This window comes from Arachis ipaensis, chromosome B1 (genome assembly GCF_059453495.1).
Source record: "Arachis ipaensis isolate K30076 ecotype BB chromosome B1, ASM5945349v1, whole genome shotgun sequence".
NCBI classification, from domain to species: domain Eukaryota; kingdom Viridiplantae; phylum Streptophyta; class Magnoliopsida; order Fabales; family Fabaceae; genus Arachis; species Arachis ipaensis.
Genome location: NC_142436.1, coordinates 147,800,480 through 147,810,608, shown reverse-complemented (window position 1 = coordinate 147,810,608; position 10,129 = coordinate 147,800,480). Strand labels below are relative to the sequence as shown.

The 10,129-nt window shown below is 35.4% G+C and overlaps 1 pseudogene; it reads right to left on the bottom strand.

The window, feature by feature from the left end:
- Positions 1–5,642: 5,642 nt before the first annotated feature.
- LOC148578814 (polyadenylate-binding protein RBP45B pseudogene) lies at positions 5,643–9,821 on the bottom strand (annotated as a pseudogene).
- Between the last annotated feature and the right edge of the window lie 308 nt (positions 9,822–10,129).

Here is a 10,129-nt window from a genome sequence, read left to right as displayed (position 1 = left end):
TGACAGAGCGGAGTATGGTTCCTTGTTGGTTTAATTTATTTTACTTTGTTATTGTTACTCTCACATCTTTTGTATTTTATCTTTATGGCCTTAGAGGCTACGTTGAGAGATAGGTTGTATAAGCTATTTTAATTCTAAAACTCGGTATTTTTATATTTGTAACTAGTCGGCTTAAACTCCGCAAGCTGCGGCTAGTTCCCTATGTTTATATTATTATATCTATACATTTGTTCTATTCTCTTGCACCTATATCTTGTTTCTTATACGTTAGCTTCGTGTGAACGTTTTGCGCTTTTCAAATCTTATTTTTGAGCTATATTCTTCATCAGGCTTCTAGAATATATTATTTCCTTCTATATATAAATATGTATAAGCCTTAGGACTGTCGTAACCCCTGATTAACCTTTGCTTTACGACTAGAGATAAGGCTTAGGGTAATTGGGGTGTTACACCAAACAGTTCCTAAAAAATGTTAAAAAAATTCTTTACTAAGAATGAAAAGGCGGAGGCAAGTAGTCTTTTGAGCAAACTTGTCTCCATGAGGTATAAAGGTAAAGGGAACATAAGGGAGTACATTATGTAAATGTCTCATCTTGCTTCAAAATTGAAAGCACTAAAGTTAGAGTTGTCTGAAGATTTACTTGTGTATTTTATTTTGATTTCCCTTCCTGTACACTTTGGGTAATTCAAAGTGAGTTATAACACTCTGAAGGACACTTGGTCCTTAAATGAGCTTATATCTCACTGTGTGCAAGAAGAAGAGAGGCTACAGCAAGATAAGACTGAAAGTGCTCACATGGCTTCATCTTCTAAGTATAAAAGAAAGCGTGATACTACTGCAGATGTGCCTTCTCAGCAGAAAAAGGCTAAGAAACAGGATCAAGTTTCAACTTGTTTTTTCTGTAAGAAGGTGGAACACATGAAGAAGGATTGTACCAAATATGCCACCTGGCGTGTAAAGAAGGGTATAATTCTTACTTTCATTTGTTCTGAGGCTAGTTTAAGTTATACACATGTTGATACTTGGTGGGTAGATTCTGCTGCTACTACTCATGTAAGTGTTACTATGCAGGGTTGCCTGTGGAGTCGACCGCCAAGTGATGCCGAAAGATACATCTATGTGGCAGACGGCAGTATAGTTGCAGTCGAAGCTATAAGAACCTTTAGATTATGTTCCACGAGTAGATTTTACTTGGATTTATTAGAGACATTTTATGTACCGTCATTTAGACGGAATTTAGTTTCTGTTTTTCGTTTGGACAAATTAGGTTATTTTTGTCCATTCGGAGACAATAAAGTCAGTCTCTTCTATAATTCGAATAATATTTGCTCTGGTCATTTGGTGGATAATCTATATAGGATTGACTTAAATTCTTATAATAATGAAATACTGCAAATGGATACAAAACGAAAACTAAATGAGAATTCGTCATCATTATGGCACAAACGCCTAGGTCACATCTCTAAACAGAGAATTCAGAGGCTCGTGTTGTATGGAATTCTTGGACCCCTAAATTTGGCAGACTTTGAAGTCTGCATTGAGTGCATGAAGGAGAAAAGGACAAACGAAAGGAAACTGGGTGCCGAGAGAGCTAAAGATTTCTTAAAACTGATACATACTGATATATGTGGCCCATTCCCTACTGTCTCTTGAAATGAGCAATGGTACTTTATTACATTCATAGATGATTACTCTCGTTACAGGTATCTATATTTAATTCATGAAAAGTCTCAAGCATTGGATGTTTTCAAGTCTTTCAAAGTTGAAGTTGAGTATTGTTCCGCAATACACCATGCCAGGCAAACCTAGCACGAATGGTGTTGCAGAGCGAAGGAACAAAACTCTTAACGACATGGTGAGAAGTATGATTAGTCATTCTTCCTTGTCTGAATCACTCTGGGGAGAAGCCTTAAAGACCGTAGTGTACATCCTTAATAAGGTGCCAAGCAAAGTAGTTAACAAAATCCCTTATGAAATTTGGACTGGAAAATGGCCAAGTATAAAGCATTTGCATATTTGGGGATGTCCAACTGAGACGCGACCTTATAGGCCACATGAAAGAAAATTGGACTTAAGGACAATTAGTTGCTACTTTGTTGGTTACACTGAGCGTTCACGAGGGTACAAGTTTTACAATCCTGCATCAAGGTCTATTTTTGAAACGGGAAATGCGAGATTTCTTGAGGATGTTGAGTTTGGGGGGAAGGAAAAATTAGAAGTGTTGCTTTTGATGAGGATTCTGTAACTGATAATAATAAGGTCTTTGTACCTATTATTGTTCAAGATACAGTTATAGTACAAGAGCACAATAAGAATCCTACTGTAGATCCAGTCACAGTACAAGAGAACAATGAGAATATCATTGTTGCTTAAGATACTGCTACATCACAGGAAAATAACGAGAATCCTCCTCAACCCCAATCCATGCAGCAAGCTCAACAACCTCAAGAAGTACCATTAATGAGATCCAACAAAAAAAAGGAGAAAATCCATCTATGATCTCAAACAAGCTTCCCGTTAATGGTATCACAAGTTTCATCAAGTTATTACCTCATATGGTTTTGAGGTAAATATTATAGATAAATATGTATACCGCAAGTTCAGTGGGAGTAAATACTTTTTTTGGTCTTATATGTTGATGACATTCTACTTGCCAGTAGCGATATAGGCTTGTTACATGAAACTAAGAAATTTCTATCGAACAAATTTGAAATGAAAGATCTTGTTGATGCCTCTTTTGTATTAGGAATCGAGATACTAAGAGATCGCTCTCAAGGTATTCTTGGATTATCACAAAAGAACTATATCGAAAAGATTTTAAGTAGATATGGTATGGAAAGATATAGACCAATGAACACACCCGTAACTAAAGGAGACAAGTTCAGTCTCAAGCAATGCCCTAAAAATGATATTGAGAGGACAGCAATTCATGATAAACCTTATGCATCAGCACTAGAGAACTTAATGTATGCTCAAGTCTACACACGTCCCGATATATCATTTATAGTGGTAGTGTTGGGTAGATACTTGAGCAATCCAGGCAGGGATAATTGGATAGCTGTTAGACGCGTAATGCGTTATTTAAAGAGAACAAAGGATTACATGCTTATTTATTGGAGATCAGAAAATTTGGAGATCATTAGGTACTCTGATTCCGATTTCATGGCATATAGTTGCGAAACTTTGTCACTGAGCTTCATGTAGTAGATGACATTGAAAGGCCATTAAATATATTTTGTGATAATAAGTCAACAACACTATACTCCAACAACAATAAGAGCTTGACAAAATCGAAGCATATAGACATCAAGTTCTTAGTTGTCAAGGAGAAAGTTTAAGAAAAACATATTTCCATAGAACATATAGGAACAGAGTACATGCTAGCAGACCCATTAACCAATGGATTGATCCCTAAAGTCTTTTATGAGCACACTCCTCGGATGGGTGTCAATAATTGTGATGCCTTGGTTTAGTGGGAGTTTATTTTTTATACTATATGTTCTATGACAGATATTGAATTATTTTTCTGTAGAATTAAGTTGATGGTTTATTTCATGTTATGTGAAATGTTCATTTTGCAATATTTGTATTGTGTTTGATCTCAATAAAGTTTTAAAGTTAGACCAGCTAGAAATAGACATGCATGAGATCACTTGACATGTAATTTCCATATTACTCATCCAAATTTGATCTCTGTCGTTTAGTATATTAGGATGGTGATTGTCATGGTTTAGTCACAACATTAATGTGATAAAAGCTGCGGTAGTTCCATATCTAATGTATGAGACAGACCAGATTGTTAAAGTAATGAGAGAAATACATTCAAATGCGCACATAAAGTTTATAAGATGTGATTATGTCAAGAAAGAATATATGTATAGCCCAGGTGGGAGATTGTTAGGAAATTATTTTAATTTTCTAATTTGTTTGTGGGTAATACATATATTAATTATAATCATAAATTATGCTATTTCAAATTAAATGACTTATATAATGGTGATCTCATTTATTGTTATAAAGGCTAAATTGAATAAGTCATTATTACTTTTGATTTGGAATTAAATGAGAATAAAACCAGATATTATCTTTTGTTCTTTAGATAATTATCTTTTGGATTTTAGATATATTATCTTTGAGACTTTAGATACTATTTTATTTGGGTTTTAGGGTTTAATGGCTGCCATGCTCAAATATAAATAGGCCTTCAGGATTTCAGTCCCCAATATACCAAAGCTGCCTTTGTTACTCTTTCCCCATCAAAAGAGTCACAATTCGGCCGTCTAGGGATACAGAAGACTTTGGTTGAGGAAGATCGAAGGAACCACAAGACTGAAATAATCCTTCCGTCTAATTTCTAATTTCTATTAGTAAAGGTACGCTTCCGCATTATGATATATTTTTGGTGATTCTATATGGATAATCTGGATTAATAAAATAATTTATTCCAACAGCACCCTCACCCATTGCACCCGTCTTTGTGCTCCTATTAAGAGGGATCTAAAGTGTGGTGTTGTATTTTTTCTTTTTTCTTTTTCTATTTCTCTTCAATTTGTTAATGTTAGTGATTGTTAATGTTGTTTGTTGAGGAGGAAGAACGTTAGTAGAGGGAAGATGGTGATGGTGATGGTGAGAAAGAGAAGAACCAGATAATAAAATGTGTGGGTGTTGGTGGATTGTGAATATTGTTGTTTATTGGGGGAGGGAGGATGTTGGTAGAGGGGATGCGGTGATGGCGATGGTAAAAAGAAGAGACATATGGTGAGATTTGAGTGCCACGTCATCACTCCAGTGACGGAGTTGGAAGGAAAGGCCAATTTGAACTACACCTTAAAATTTTAGGATATAAATTAGGTCAATTAAAAATTTAAGAATTAAATTAAATCAGTGGTCAAATTTCAGAGGTCATTTTGAGTATTAGTTCAGATAACTTCTGTTAATGAAGCAGATGAAATAAAAAACTGTAACCATTAAGTATTTATTTATGTGAATTTTTAATAAAAGATTTTTTAAAATGATCTTTTTTAAAAAATAAAAATAATTTTATATTTTAATATTTTATATAAAAAATTTATTTATCAGTTATATTTAAATACAATAATATAAAAATATTATTTTATATTTTTATTTATTTATTATATAAAGTTTTTTAATATTTTTATTTTTATTATTTAAAATTTGTCAAACAAACTGAAAATTAAAAAATATATTTTTTATTAAAAAATTATTTTTCTATTAACTTAATGACTTGTAAACCAACACTAAAAACGATTCGTTTTTACTGAGCCATACATCACTATTCTGTTGTGTTTCGCGCACTGAATATAAGAAAAAGACATCAGGTAGCGTTACGCTTAACAGCAGTACAACACTAAAACGCTTGATTAATATTCTATATTCTACTATTTTAATAACACATCGCACGCTTAATAACAGCTATTAACGCGTTTTTAAACCCATTCCACTACAATCATGAACAATATTGCGATATCAACAAGGCGCAATCCTAAACTGTACAAAAAGATGTTAATGAAAGCCAACAAATGCCTGACTTGTTGCACATTAATAAAGACAACATTTAAGGAACTTTAGGCTCGTGCTATCAGTTTCAGAATCTCAGCAGCTTCCTTCAATCTCCTCTGTGTTATCTTTTCTTAACTGCACTAGCACTTCTACCATTTCTGCATTTCACAAAACAAAATAACATGTAACTAATTGAATTGAACTATTTCTCTAAAATCAGAATGAATAGCATGCAATTATTATTTTTTCAATATCCTGACTTTAACAACACCTTTTCTCGTAAACTGCCTTTCTTTTAAGCCCCTTAACCGAGGAATATCTACCCCTAAATGTCTCCTGAAGGTGGTGGTCCGTAACATCTGCAGCCAAATCTCCAACAAATATAGTGTAATATGGACTGTCATCATGACGCCTCTCGCGCCAGCGCTAAAGGTTGCCCAGTTCAACCTGAAATCTTGCTCGCCATTTGGCATAAGGGCGCCATTGAATGATTGTAGTATTCTCTCAGCAGCAGCACGGCTTGTAAACTCAATAAACCCATAACCCTCGGATTGACTAGTTTGCTTATTCCTAATTACTTTAACAGATATCACCTGCAACCATATAAGTATACAACCTTAATTTATCATTTTTACACACAATATAATGAGTAATGACAGATATATAGTCCATCTAAACAAAACGCTGTTTAAACAAAAATCAAAGCTAATCAAGATCTCTACATTTTTTTCAGAAATAAAAAATATATATATTTTTCAAGAAACCATTTTTAAACTTTAATTCCTCAAATACGATTTTTTTTGTATAGAGCAAGTTCGCCGCACACGACGAACTCTATAAAAATTATAGAGTTAGCCTAACCCCGGCGAACTCTCAAACAGTATACAGGAGTACACAAAAATACACCGACAACAACCATGACTTTTTAAGAAAATTTTAATTATAAATTAAAAAAAAGCCATATTTAACAATGACAATCATTATCATCGTCTACAAAAATACACAGGTACACTAGAATAAGCCATATTTAACAAGGATTTTTTAATTATAAGTCGTATTTCACTTTGAAAAAAAATTAAAAAATATAAATAATTTTTTTCAAAATAAAATACGACTTATAATTAAAAAAAGGTTTAATTACTCTACAGGTCCCTATAGTTTCACCGAATTTTCAATTAGGTCTCTATATTTTTTTTTTCTTTTCAATTGGGTCCCTATACCTTAATTTTTTTTCAATTAAGTCCCTGTTAAGTGTTAACGTTTAACGTTCAAAAAAACGTTAGTGAGTTGTGAAATGACTTATTTACCACTGTCTCCTCCCTATAAACACTCTCGTTGAACTATCTGAGGTTTCTCTTCTTCTCCCTTTTCCATTTTCAGTTTTTATATTCCCCAAATTTATGGCTTAAAATCAAGGAACCTCATTCATTCTCTCTTCAGGAAGCTGTGTTTCCAGGAGCTCCAACCTGAAGGAAAGAAGACACCTGTGTTTTTGTAGAGAGGCAGTAACCGTCCGCCGTTTCTCAGCCGTTTCTAACCATGGTAGGATGTATGTTACTTGTGGGAAGATACCAAAATGCAACTTTTTTGAGTGGATTGATGATTTTGATTGGATTGAGGTTGATAACGGTGCAAAGAATGAGTGGCCAAAGAAAAAGGAAAGATCTTGTTACATAGGGTGTTTCATAATTTTGTAGGGACGATACGATGTCTGCTGTCCTATGATGTCAGCCTGGGATCTTCATAAAGCTTGGCCAGAGGCAGATTTTAGGATATGACTGAATGTTAGTTGCATTATTTTTTCGGTATAGACTTTGAATTCTAATCGTAATTCTGCCTAATGAATCATGCTATGAAGCAGGTTGTTGATGATGCGGGACATTCAGCCAATGAACCAGGCATAGCTGCTGAACTAGTGGCTGCAAATGAGAAACTAAAAAACATAATCAAGAATAAAGGGAACTGAAGTTACTCAACAAACAAACGAAGAATAAAGGCGCGCAACGGGAGACTGATCATCCGCATGCTGCAAACATTTCTGGTTTATGATATTGTTATCCTATTGGGAATTGTTTGTTTCAAAATACTAAGCATACTGTACCATAACCTCGAAATTTTCTTTCATTATTGTTTCAAGGGAAATGGGAGGGAGTTTAATTTATTATAAATTTATTATTCTGAATGTGGTCTGTTGATTTACTTAACACGAAACACAAATCAATGGTATTATATAAATCATTGTAACTTTGGTACTGTAAAGAATCCTGTTATTACACAAATCAATAATGATACAACAAAAACACACATTCACCCTTTTCTTCAATATTACACCAAAGCCACTAAAAATTCAATGATGATATTGAACAAATCTCTCTAATGCCCCATAGGAGCCCCCTATGTAGGATTCCTGATGGTACAGCTCCTTGGTACATGGAGACTATGAAACTTTGGTTCCTTTGGAACAGTTAAAGTCCTCCTTCCTCGTGAACAAGGTTTCGAATTGGAAGCAGCACCGTTACTTGTAGGTGAAGAAGCATCATTTTGACGTGGCTTTGCTGTGTCCTTTGGTGAAATCATGAAACTTGTCACCATGATATATGTCTATGGTGAAATCTGAATCCCCATCACTACAGGTATTAAAAACAGAAACATAATCCATTTAAAGCAACATCATCACAACCACAACAATGAACATTCAAGAATAAACAAAATTCATCATCCAATGCCATAGTAGCTCCATTCAAGCACATAATTAGAAAAATAGGTTCAGAATTGAAGTCATCCCAGTTCAACATACATCCAGAACATAGAAAAGAATTAAGGCAATGATTGTGAAACCATCAACACAATTTATTATTTGAACATGGAACCTATCATAACATAAATTCCCAGCTCAAATCTTGCGATACATCTTCCTATCTTGTTTAATTCCGTAACTCAAAACATGAAAAAGGAACCGTCGATTTATACATCTTCACAAAATTAAACTATTGCAAATCACACTTTTACACTTTCACAAATCACACTTTCACAAATCCCCCATTGAAAGCAGAATCCATTTAATAAAAACAGAAGCAGAATCTATTTAAAGCAGCACCATCACAGCAACAACAGTCAACCAATGCCATATTTTTTTTTAAAAAAAATAACATAAACATCAACTTTTAAAACTGAAAAAAGGAGGCTTTTTTTTTGTCACCTACTTGTAGAAAGTTCGAGTGCAGGGGGATGGAGCAGAGGCACAACGCGGGGACAGGAGGCCAGGCGCTCGGAGGCTCGGCAAGGGGTTTCACCGCGAGGGACAGAGACGCCTTGGCCGGACAAATAGTGGAGAAGACCTCTGACAACAACAACGCAGATGGGCCCAGCGCAGAGGCAAGGCGACGGAGAGCACACCAGCAAGCGTCCGTTGCAGTCGATGCCAGACACAGACGCCGACGACGGACCAACGCAGGAGACGGGAGCAACTTAGGGTTTCTTTTTTTCTTAGGAGTGAAATGCGAGGAGTTCTTTGGGTATTTGAGAAAAATTCAAATGAGTTCACCTAGCCACTCCAGCTAAATGACAAGAATATTCTTTTTTTATCAAGAATATTCTGTTATCTCAAACGTTATACTGACGGCAGGGGCTTAATTGAAAAAAATTAAGGTACAGGGACCCAATTGAAAAGAAAAAAAGTATAGGGACCTGCAGAGTAATTAAACCTTAAAAAAATCCTTGTTAAATATGGCTTACGATGTACCTGTGTATTTTTGGAGACGATGATAATGGTTGCCATTGTTAAATATGGCTTTTTTTTTAATTTATAATTAAAAAATCCTTAAAGAAGCCATAGTTGTTGTCTGTGTATTTTTGTGTACTCCTATATACTGTTTGTAGATCTATATACTATTTGGAGATGATGATAATGGATTAAAAATGCAGATTTCAAAAAAGTTAAAGAGAGTTCGAAGGGGGTTAGGCGAACTCTATAATTTTTATAGAGTTCGTCAGGGGTGCGGCGAACTTGCTCTATACAAAAAAAATCGTATTTGTGAGCAAAACAGGTGTAGAGGTAGTTCTCACCCATCCAGTACTGCAAATCACCGATCTAGAGGGTTCGGACCTCATCGGCACTGGTGGGCTGAACGGGCTGGGAAGGAGGCACGGACTGTGTCAGAGCCTGGGCGGAGGGGGCCCATATCTGTGGTGGATGAGCCTGCGGAGGCATCATCATGTATGGCTACTACTGCTGGTACTGCTAGTTGGGTTGCTGGGCCATGATGATTGGAGGAGCCATGCCAGCTCCGGGCTGCATCATCTTCTTCCTGTGCTTGAATCTGGAATTCTTGAGAGGAGAGAGTGAGATGGAGAGAGAAAAAAGGGGGAAGAGAGTGAGTTTCTCGAATGGGTGTGTGCTTTAAACAGTGGTTGAAAGTTGAAACTCAAACCCTAACCCCGTCCGTGACGGTTGGCTGGTTCTCTTTCTACTTTCTATCTTACCCTTCGCACAATTTTCTTAATTTAATTCATTCAATTTCGTTAATCAGGGGTGAACACGGGTGGGGTTACTAGATTACTCGTCCAAATTCGAACCGAATAAATTAAATTGGTTCTTGAATTAACGAA